This window comes from Cherax quadricarinatus, chromosome 38 (genome assembly GCF_038502225.1).
Source record: "Cherax quadricarinatus isolate ZL_2023a chromosome 38, ASM3850222v1, whole genome shotgun sequence".
Classification (NCBI taxonomy): Eukaryota; Metazoa; Arthropoda; class Malacostraca; order Decapoda; family Parastacidae; genus Cherax; species Cherax quadricarinatus.
In genome coordinates, this window is record NC_091329.1 from 33059233 (window position 1) to 33071369 (window position 12137).

The 12137-nt window shown below is 42.9% G+C and overlaps 1 protein-coding gene across 1 annotated transcript in view; it reads left to right on the forward strand.

Moving 5' to 3' along the window:
- Positions 1 to 209: 209 nt before the first annotated feature.
- The window catches only part of LOC128693081 (zinc finger protein 271-like), a 74505-nt gene continuing 62577 nt past the window's right edge, over positions 210 to 12137 (forward strand). The window contains exon 1 of the mRNA XM_053782578.2: positions 210 to 293. The gene's annotated coding sequence lies outside the window, so the exon portion shown is untranslated. The remainder of the gene's footprint in view (positions 294 to 12137) is intronic.

Below are 12137 nucleotides of genomic sequence, written 5' to 3' on the forward strand. Positions count from 1 at the left end.
TATTATCACTGATTTCATCATTGCTTAGTTAATTTTAAGCCAGCCCGAAATGCTATGCATAGTATAAGTGGCTTTGGCATGCTGCTCTTATCTGTATTTTTTTGTACCTCTGTATGTATGCACAAATAATAAATAAATAAATAAATAAATAAATAAAATAAATAATGAAGGACAGCTGGTGGTGGATGATGCACAACCTTTCAGTGACCCTTAACAATAACAACAACAAGTCACCATAATAGACTGTCACTCGCGTCAGTCACTGCTTGTATTGTTTCTCCTGTCTATCACAGGTAAGTTAAAGCTGCCTTTATTACAATACAACATTCATGTGCTAGATGATATATAGAGAGAGTCTGAGAAGTGAAATATAGTGTATTAAGGCGGTGAGTGTGTGAGGTGTTAGGTGCTCAGGTGTTGAGTCTGTGAGGTGTTAGGTGCTCAGGTGTTGAGTGTGTTAGGTGCTCAGGTGTTGAGTGTGAGGTGCTTAGGTATTGAGTGTGTGAGGTGCTTAGGTGTTGAGTGTGTGAGGTGTTAGTTGCTCAAGTGTTGAGTGTGTGAGGTGGTTAGGTGCTCAGTTGTTGAGTGTGTGAGGTGCTAGGTGCTTAAGTGTTGGGTATGTCAGGTGTTGGGTGCTCAGGTGTTGAGTGTGTGAGGTGTTAGGTGCTCAGGTGTTGAGTGTGTGAGGTGTTAGGTGCTCAGGTGTTGAGTGTGTGAGGTGTTAGGTGCTCAGGTGTTGAGTGTGTGAGGTGTTAGGTGCTCAGGTGTTGAGTGTGTGAGGTGTTAGGTGCTGAGTGTGTGAGGTGTTAGGTGCTCAGGTGCTGAGTGTGTGGGGTGTTAGGTGCTCAGATGTTGAGTGTGTGAGGTGTTAGGTGCTCAGGTGTTGAGTGTGTGAGGTGTTAGGTGCTCAGGTGTTGGGTGTGTGAGGTGTTAGGTGCTCAGGTGTTGAGTGTGTGAGGTGTTAGGTGCTCAGGTGTTGGGTGTGTGAGGTGTTAGGTGCTCAGGTGTTGAGTGTGTGAGGTGTTAGGTGCTCAGGTGTTGAGTGTGTGAGTTGTAAGGTGCTCAGGTGTTGAGTGTGTGAGGTGTTAGGTGCTCAGGTGTTGGGTGTGTTAGGTGTTAGGTGCTCAGGTGTTGTGTGTGAAGTGTTAGGTGCTCATGTGTTGAGTGTGTGAAGTGTTAGGTGCTCAGGTGTTGAGTGTGTGAAGTGTTAGGTGCTCAGGTGTTGGGTGTGTAAGGTGTTAGGTGCTCAGGTGTTGGGTGTGTGAGTTGTTACATGCACAGGTGTTAGGTGTTTGAGGTGTTAGGTATTGAGTGTGTGAAGTGTTAGGTGTTGAGTGTGTGAGGTGTTGAGTGCGTTAAACCTTAAGCTGTCGAAACGTAGATCTACGTTCACTCGAGTGGTGCTCCGAATATTCTGAAAAATACGAATTTTTTTTTTTCTTTTGAAATGAAGAGCACATTTTTCTACATGTTATAGGATTAAAAAAAAAATTTATTGTCAGTACTTACCGAGATATAAGACCGTGAAGTTGGCTCTGGATGCTCACCTGTCAGCAACATCGACTCCTGCCGCTTGCAGAAGTGTCGCCAATGTACCTTTTTTTCTTGTTTTTATTTTAATTTATATATTTTTTATGCTCTTATAATTACAATTTATTATAGTTCTTGTAATTTCATAGCCAATCTTTGTTCTGACAATATATTAGGTACTGAAATAGTGCTCAAATAGTCACAGTCACATTGACAGGTGAACATTTACACCTGCCTGGGTTATTTACTATTGTCTAGATATTTATACAAAGTACAGTATTTATAGGTCCCAATAATGTTGTTATGAAAGGCTTCCCTGTACTGTTGAGAGCCCAGTGACATTTGATAAATGCCCACTGCTCAAGCTAACCCTCCTGTATTAGTTATCACTGTTACACACAAACATGTCTTGTCTGTCTATTTATCTATCTGTCTATCTGCCTGTCTGTCTGTCTATCTGTCTGCCTATCTGCTTGTCTCTGTCTATATGCCTGCCTGTCTCTCTGTCTCTGCTTATCTGTCTTTCTGTCTTCCTGGAGTATATGTATATCACACTCCTATCAGTTCTTAACTACAACGTCAGTTCCTTAAAGACACTAAAGACACCCTTCTCCTGCATTATTCTTACTGAGACCTGGCTTAAGCAGGACACAATAGATATCTACCCACTACCAGGATACACAGCAATCCACAATTGCAGACCATACCAAATTGGGGGTGGTACTGCAATCTATTACTCTAACCAACTATCTTGTATTAGCATCAATTGCTTTAGTGATGAATATGGGGAATACATTTTTGCTAATTTTACTGTAAAAAACCTCAAGACGCCTATAACAATCAGTGCCATTTACCGGATACCCCACACAAACATCCCAAACTTCAGTGAGAATCTCAAGGCACTAATAACAAACAGACAAATGAATAAGCACCACCTCTTAGCTGGAGACTTCAATATCAACCTTGGCCTACCAGATGATCAGACTGTAACTGATTTCATCAACAATATGAACAACACACTTCTCATACCAATAATAACTAAACCAACCAGGCTGACTGAGACAAGTGCAACCATAATAGACCACATATGGACCAATGTACTAGCCCCCCTTAAATCAGGGATAATCACAGACAGCACTACTGACCACTACCCAACCTTCCTCTTAACAAACATTAGTAAGCCACCACTCGAATACAACAAAGTTTCATTTAGACTCCATGACGAGGCCTCAATAAGGAATTTCACAGCATACCTAGAGACTGTTGACTGGCCTACAGAATTCTCCAATGCCAATGGTATTGACGATTGGACAGACATTTTTCTTAACAAAATACTTAGACTATACAACAAACATTGTCCCATAAAAACGAAGCAGATCATGAATAAACGGCTCGGTTGCCCATGGCTAACCAGCAGCATTCTGAAATCCATTGATAAGAAACACCAATTTGAAAAGCAATATAGACAGGGCTTAATACACAAAGATATTCTTAAACACTATTCATCAGTTCTCACCAAAGTAATAAAGAAAGCCAAACAACTGTACTACTCCAGCAGATTCACTGACACAAGAGGAGATATAAAAAATACCTGGAAAACACTTTCCCAGATTCTGGGGACCCACAAACTTAAAAATAACAAGAATATTGTCCTAACTAAACCTCATGAAACACCACTGCATCCCACTGATACAGCTAACAAGATAAACGACTTCTTCTCAAACATAGGATCTGATCTCGCCAGTAAAATCCCACGTACCAGTGCCCGTGCCGGGGACTACCTAGATGGGAATTTCCCAAATTCCTTCTATCTTGTACTAACTGAGCCCACGGAAGTCACTGCGATCATAAAGTCACTTAAAAATAACTCGGGGAATCTGTCTCACGTCCCACCATTATTGTACAAGCGAGCGGCCCATGTCCTTTCACATGCTATTACATTACTTTTTAACAAGTCACTCGAAACTAGCACTTTCCCGACACTATTCAAAACAGCAAGGGTTACACCAATACATAAAGGTGGTGACCCCACAGATGTAAACAACTATAGGTCAATATCAAACTTACCATTGCTATCCAAAATCTTCGAGAAACTCGAGCACAGGAGACTGTATTCATTTATAACGGCACAAAATGTACTCAACCCCTGCCAATTTGGATTCAGAAAAAATGAAAGCACTAATGATGCAATTATAAAAATGCTAGACCTGCTTTACACAGCACTGGAACATAAGGAATATCCGCTAGGAATTTTTATTGACCTAAGAAAAGCGTTTGACACAGTTGACCACGGCATCCTAATCCACAAACTTGACCACTATAATAGGTATCAGTATGTCACCATTAAAGACACAGCCTCATCAATACGACCACTTGATACTGGAGTTCCGCAGGGAAGTGCCCTTGGACCCCTGCTCTTCCTCATTTACATCAGTGATCTTCCAAACGTATCCCAACACCTGAAACCCATTCTCTTTGCTGACGACACAACTTACGTCATCTCCCACCTTAATCTTGCCACCCTCAACACCATTGTTAACGAGGAGCTGCTCAAAATATCGACTTGGATGACAGCCAATAAACTTACACTTAACACTGACAAAACCTACTATATTATGTTTGGTAGCAGAGCAGGTGTTGCGCAACTTAACATTAAGATCGACAACACTCTAATTGCCAGACATAATGAGGGCAAATTCCTTGGCCTATACCTCGACAACAACCTAAATTTCAGCACCCATATCCAACACATAACAAAAAAAAGTATCCAAAACGGTGGGGATCCTCTCCAAGATATGATACTACGTGCCGCAAACTGCCCTTCTCACACTATACCATTCACTTATATATCCATACCTCACCTATGCTATCTGTGCTTGGGGTTCAACTGCAGCAACACACCTAAAGCCAATAATAACCCAACAAAAAGCCGCAGTAAGAATAATCACTAAATCCCATCCCTGGCAACACCCCCCCCCCCACTCTTCATAGATCTAAACTTACTCCCTGTTCAGAACATCCACACTTACTACTGTGCAATATTAACCTTGACCTAAAATGCTTTACCTGGAGTTTACCTGGAGAGAGTTCCGGGGGTCAACGGCCCCACGGCCCGGTCTGTGATCAGGCCTCCTGGTGGATCAGAGCCTGATCAACCAGGCTGTTACTGCTGGCTGCACGCAAACCAACGTACGAGCCACAGCCCGGCTGGTCAGGAACCGACTTTAGGTGCTTGTCCAGTGCCAACTTGAAGACTGCCGGGGTCTGTTGGTAATCCCCCTTATGTATGCTGGGAGGCAGTTGAACAGTCTCGGGCCCCTGACACTTACTGTATGGTCTCTTAATGTGCTAGTGACACCCCTGCTTTTCATTGGGGGGATGTTGCATCGTCTGCCAAGTCTTTTGCTTTCGTAGTGAGTGATTTTCGTGTGCAAGTTTGGTACTAGTCCCTCTAGGATTTTCCAGGTGTATATAATCATGTATCTCTCCCGCCTGCATTCCAGGGAATACAGGTTTAGGAACCTCAAGCGCTCCCAGTAATTGAGGTGTTTTATCTCCGTTATGCGTGCCATGAAGGTTCTCTGTACATTTTCTAGGTCAGCAATTTCACCTGCCTTGAAAGGTGCTGTTAGTGCGCAGCAATATTCCAGCCTAGATAGAACAAGTGACCTGAAGAGTGTCATCATATGCTTGGCCTCCCTAGTTTTGATGGTTCTTATTATCCATCCTGTCATTTTTCTAGCAGATGCGATTGATACAATGTTATGGTTGTTGAAGGTGAGATCCTCCGACATGATCACTCCCAGGTCTTTGACGTTGGTGTTTCGCTCTATTTTGTGGCCAGAATTTGTTTTGTACTCTGATGAAGATTTAATTTCCTCGTGTTTACCATATCTGAGTAATTGAAATTTCTCATCGTTGAACTTCATATTGTTTTCTGCAGCCCACTGAAAGATTTGGTTGATGTCCGCCTGGAGCCTTGCAGTGTCTGCAATGGAAGACACTGTCATGCAGATTCGGGTGTCATCTGCAAAGGAAGACATGGTGCTGTGGCTGACATCGTTGTCTATGTCAGATATGAGGATGAGGAACAAGATGGGAGCGAGTACTGTGCCTTGTGGAACAGTGCTTTTCACCGTAGCTGCCTCGGACTTTACTCTGTTGACTACTACTCTCTGTGTTCTGTTAGTGAGAAAATTATAGATCCATCGACCGACTTTTCCTGTTTTTCCTTTAGCACGCATTTTGTGCGCTATTACGCCATGGTCACACTTGTCAAAGGCTTTTGCAAAGTCTGTATACATTACATCTGCATTCTTTTTGTCTTCTAGTGCATCTAGGACCTTGTCGTAGTGATACAGTAGTTGAGACAGACAGGAGCGACCTGTTCTAAACCCATGTTGCCCTGGGTTGTGTAACTGATTGGTTTCTAGATGGGTGGTGATCTTGCTTCTTAGGACCCTTTCAAAGATTTTTATGATATGGGATGTTAGTGCTATCGGTCTGTAGTTCTTTGCTGTTGCTTTACTGCCACCTTTGTGGAGTGGGGCTATGTCTGTTGTTTTTAGTAACTGTGGCACGTCCCCCGTGTCCATGCTCCCTCTCCATAAGATGGTAAAGGCTCGTGATAGGGGCTTCATGCCATTCTTGATGAACACGGAGTTCCATGAGTCTGGCCCTGGGGCAGAGTGCATGGGCATGTCATTTATCGCCTGTTCGAAGTCATTTTGCGTCAGGATAACATCGGATAGTTGACAGTTGTGACAGGATCCACAGGCATAACACCAGACACAAACATCTCTATGAATTCCCCATGTCCGACTAAACCTTTACAAAAATTCAATGTATTTCAAAGGACCTATAATCTGGAACACCCTACCTGAAAACTCTAGAGCGACCTGTTCTAAACCCATGTTGCCCTGGGTTGTGTAACTGATGGGTTTCTAGATGGGTGGTGATCTTGCTTCTTAGGACCCTTTCAAAGATTTTTATGATATGGGATGTTAATGCTATCGGTCTGTAGTTCTTTGCTGTTGCTTTGCTGCCCCCTTTGTGGGGTGGGGCTATGTCTGTTGTTTTTAGTAACTGTGGGACGACCCCCGTGTCCATGCTCCCTCTCCATAGGATGGTAAAGGCTCGTGATAGGGGCTTCTTGCAGTTCTTGATGAACACGGAGTTCCATGAGTTTGGCCCTGGGGCAGAGTGCATGGGCATGTCATTTATCGCCTGTTCGAAGTCATTTGGCTTCAGGATAACATCGGATAGTTGATAGTTGTGACAGGATCCACAGGCATAACACGAGACACAAACATCTCTATGACATTCCCCATGTCCGACTAAACCTTTTCAAAAATTCAGTGTATTTCAAAGGACCTAAAATCTGGAACACCCTACCTGAAAACTATAACTGCAGACACACTCATCACTTTCAAAACTACAGTTAGAAAACATCTTATCTCCCTGATACACCCCGACAACTATCTACATGATAACTACATGATAACCACCTGGTGGTTCACAATTACACTCACTCACCCACTGACTGTAAACACAGAAATACTAATCTTAATCTTAAAATAATGAATCCTAACTAGTCATAAGTTTGCCTTTGATACTCCAATATAGACACTTTGTATTGTGCTAAAACAAAAGCATTCACATTGCTAAACTCACAAATTATAATGTAGTCACCTAGCCTTAATACCATAATCTGTAAGGATTTAATGTTAAGAATTTATCTAAGTCTGCCCGAAATGACTAGCCATGCTTGGTGTCCTAGTGGCCCCCTCTGTAATTAGTATTTTATAACATGTAAACCACACAATATCCAAATCCTGTCAACCCTACATTGTAACCCTTGTAGAGAATAAACTTGATTTGATTTGAAGAATAGTGTTATGGCATCTGTTATCAGCTCGGTGACATTTGATAAATGGGTGCTCGGGGAACCCTGGCTTTATTTGTTTTCACTGATACACACAAACATGTTTCTGTCTATGTGTCTGTCTATCTATCTATCTGTCTGTCTATCTTTGCCTGGAATTTTTGGGTCTTAGGTAATTTACACTATGTATAATAACTGTACTTATGTGTACATGTGAGACAGAGATATAGATAGACAGAGATATAGATAGACGGAGATATAGATAGACAGATATATAGATAGACAGATATATAGATAGAAAGTGATATAGATAGGCAGAAATATAGACAGATAGAGATATAGACAGAGAAACAGCCAGAGACAGCCCAAGCAAGACAGCCAGCCGGCCAGCCTGCTGAATACACAAGAACATAAGAAAGAAGGAACACAGCAGCAGGCCTACTGGCCCATGCAAGGCAGGTACATATCACCCTCCCACCCCCAGCTTAGACCCATGACCCACCTAGTCAGGTATTACAACCCAGGAGTCCAAATGGCCCATTATCCTGGGTGTAAAGGGAGCAAAATAAACACAGCAGAAAAGTTTTGACTTATATTATCCTTCATCAATTTAGAACAGAAGTATGTACACTATATACACTATGTACAGTGATAGGTATTAGTGCACTCCACGGTAAGCAAGGCAGAATAGTAGCCACTAGAGAGCAGACCGTGCTTCAACCAGCTCTAGAATGGGAATGACAAGGGCAGACAGGAGAGTGGTACCCACATAACCTCTGCGATTGCCAAAACCATCTTCTTATTGGCTGGAACCTGGGTACTAGTTGAACGACGGGGCCTCATCGTCAACTCTCAGTCACCTGGTTCACTAGTTGGGGAGATAGCCTGTAAATGAGGGTGTGTACATGCGCCGAATGAAGGTTACGTACTCTTTGCATGCCACACCCCCACCCCGAGAAGGCTCAGGATTAGGCTGCCACCTCCCAGTGGTTAAGTCACGATCCTGCAGAAAGACTCGAACCTCTGGTCCCACAGACTCCAGCAGGTTGTCAATCAGAATAAGCTGCACCAGATCCTCAAATGTTGCAACACCACTTGCTTTATACCAGCTGGTAAAAGCTTTGGTCTGCTGTCGCACAAAATCAACCAGGGATTGATCAAGCTGTCGCCTGCCTAATTTGAACAGTTTTCGACATTTAGCTGAGATACATGTATATGCTCCCAAAACTGTGGTCTTCACTACTTGATAATCAGAAAATTCAGTGTCATTTAACACTGACGTTAATTCCTGTGCCTTACCAAACAATGCTGTGTGAACCAACGATGCCCAATGCTGTTCCAGCCACCTCAAGGCTCGAGCCTGATTTTCGAAGCTTTCGAAAAATTGTTCTGGTTCGGCCTCATTGAAGCGGTGAACAAGCTGTACTGCTTTCTGTAAACTACAGTCATTTACAGAATGCGAAAAGTGCCTCCTTTCTCTTTCCCTATCAAATTCTTCTTTTGCAAATGCTCTCTGTTCCCTAGTCTGCTCAAGATTGATTTTTGCCAGCTCAAGTGCCAACGCCGCTGATTCACCTTGAGACAACCCTGCTGCACTAGAGTGACGATTTTGCTCCGTTGATATATCATCTTCCTCCTGCAAGAACATAGTAGTTTTTTTCCCTAACTCCCGTAAAGGGAGGAGTCTGATGTGCCATCTCTTCTTCTCGAAGTTTGTCAGTAATCAGTGAATGCAGTTGCACAGCTGTGATAGTGCGTTCGTGATTAATGCCAATGGAACGAGCAATTTGCCAACTACGCTGTAGGGACAATTTAGGTAGGTTAAACAAAGTATATGCCGACACCAGACGTCTGACTCGTCTAGGTGGCATACCACAATGTATAAGTTATTCGCTATGCTAGTGTACTCGCATATAATCTAGTGATACCAGTGAAGAGCAGAATACAGTGTTGTAGTAGCAACTAACCAGTATTATAATGGTACTTAGTGGAGTGGAGTGACTTTCATTAGTTTCTTTTTTCTTGAAATACCAGACGTATACTGCGAATTTCATATAACCTGTAGTTACCAGCTTTCGCAATATACACAACGAGAAGCAATTATTACTACAGAAAAAGCGTCCTTCCTCCAAAATTTGCACCAGTCAACTATAGTGATAATATAGCATTTATTGTGGTGGAGACGGAAAAAAAAAAAATAGAAAAGCTAGATACAGCGATTGATAAACAAGGGTGGAGGTCGACCGTTCATCATTGTAGGAGCTGCCAGAAATCACCGGCTCTTCAACACACAAGTTATACTTTTGTATCAATCAAATCACATATTACTCGGGTAGATAATTTCCAGTAGATCCTTCATGTGTTAGCTCAAATCACCGACCAGTATGGTTTAAATAAGTGACCCACTGATCAGATCAGATAGACTGGTCCGAACCCTTGACTGGTCCGAACCCTGGACTGGTTTCAAACGGTTTCGTTATGCACTACCTAGCAGGTTATTAATAGAATATTCAAGAGGTTGCTAGTAGAATTGCAGTAAATCAACCATTCAAATCATTATGAAGCTGTGTGTAGTCTGTGGTCAGTCAAACAAATGGGCTTCCACATGCATAAATTGTCATTTTTGTGGAAATTGGTGTCACGCCCCTTGTGCAGATATCCAAGAACTAGCTACAAGCAGTATTAAAACAGGGAAGTGTTTTTGGGTATGCCCAAATGAGATAAATCTGTGGACTAAAATCACAAGGGTATTAAAAGAGGTCAACATCAAAGCTGCTTTCATAGAAAACCTGGAAGCTTTCTACAACAGATGGGAACATAAAAAGTCTGGGCTGAATGGTACTGCCCTTGATACTGGCCATGTAGTCAGAAACTGTAAGGCTGGAGATGATGTCCTGGTAGTCAGTAAATGGGGGGCTGATAGTGCTGTCCTGGGAGACAGTAATGGTGAAGCTGGAGGTGCTGTCCTGGGAGACAGTAATGGTGAAGCTGGAGGTGCTGTCCTGGGAGACAGTAATGGTGAAGCTGGAGATGCTGTCCTGGGGGACAGTAATGGGGAAGCTGGAGATGCTGTCCTGGGAGACAGTAATGGTGAAGCTGGAGATTTTGTCCAGGTAGTCGGGAATTATACGCAGGAAGGAATACATATAAATGACCTCATAGGGGACAGGAACCATAGTAGGGAAACAAGTGTAGTCAAAGATAAGGTAAAACCAATATTGCAAACTAGAAATACCGCAGGAAATAGCAAACAAGAGGACTCCACTAGCAATAGTGAGGATATATTACCAAAAACAACTGGTGGGAGCTCCATTGTTGGTGCTAGGGAGGATAGAAGTAAGACAGGGAAACATGCACCAACAGGGAATACAGTCACAGAAACCCAAGGCAAACGGAAACCAAGCCTGTGCACATACTATGCACTCGGTATCTGCTGGCATGGGAAATCTGGAAAAACAGATGGGACATGCAACTATGACCACCCTAGAAAATGCCATGCCCATATGACAACAGGAAAATGCAAACTCCCTTCCTGTAAGCTTTTTCACCCTGAACTGTGTACCTCTTCAGTACAGGAAAGACTGTGCTATAACTTAAATTGCCAGGCATACCATCTAAAGGGGACAAAAAGATACAAAACATCCAGGCCATGGGAAAACCTGGGTAGCCACAGCCACTCAAGAGGGAGAGGTTTTTTAGTGCCAGGAAGGAAAAAAAACTGGCAGGAAATGGCAGAAATCGTACACCAAATCCAGTCATTCCTGGAGTGGAACCACAGTCGATGGCCTCCACTCCAAACCAACAGATACAGATACTAATGCCGGAAAAAAAATCCCCCCCCCCCAGTACCAACAATACCACCAGTCCGATAACATTCTTCTTTGCAAATATACAGGGTCTAAAGCCAGCAACAAACAACAAAATACCTTTCATCCGTGGACTGCTTGCAGAGGCAAAGGCAATGTTCGCGGCTTTCACTGAGACCCACATAAAGGATCACTTGGACAACGAAATATGGATCCCAGGTTACAACCTATACAGATGTGACAGAGTGAACAGGCAAAAGGGGGGGGGTTGGCCTGTACATTGCAGAGTCACTTGTTTGCACAGAACTGCTAAATGCCTCAAATGATGTAGTGGAAGTTTTAGCAGTAAAGGTCGAGAACCAAAACCTAGTCATTGTGGTAGTCTACAAGCCTCCGGATGCAACATCCCAGCAATTCCAGGAACAGCTGTTAAAAATTGACCACTGTCTGGAAAACCTTCCAGCTCCTGCACCCAACATCTTGCTCCTGGGGGATTTCAACTTAAGGCACCTAAAATGGAGGAATATAGCAAATAATATTGTTGCAGTAATAACACCAGGAGGCAGCTCTGATGAAAACTCACACTCACGCGAGCTTTTAAATCTCTGCACAAAATTCAATTTAAACCAGCAAATAATAGAGCCTACTAGACTGGAGAATACACTAGACCTCATCTTCACTAACAATGATGATCTGATAAGAAATGTCACCATATCAAAAACAATATACTCAGATCACAACATAATTGAGGTTCAGTCATGTATGAGCGGAGCCCCAGACCGACATAATGAGATTAGTCACGAGGGAGCATTCACCAAATTCAACTTCAATAACAAAAACATAAAGTGGGACCAAGTAAACCAAGTCCTAACCGATATAAGCTGGGAAGATATACTAAGCAACACAGACCCCAACTT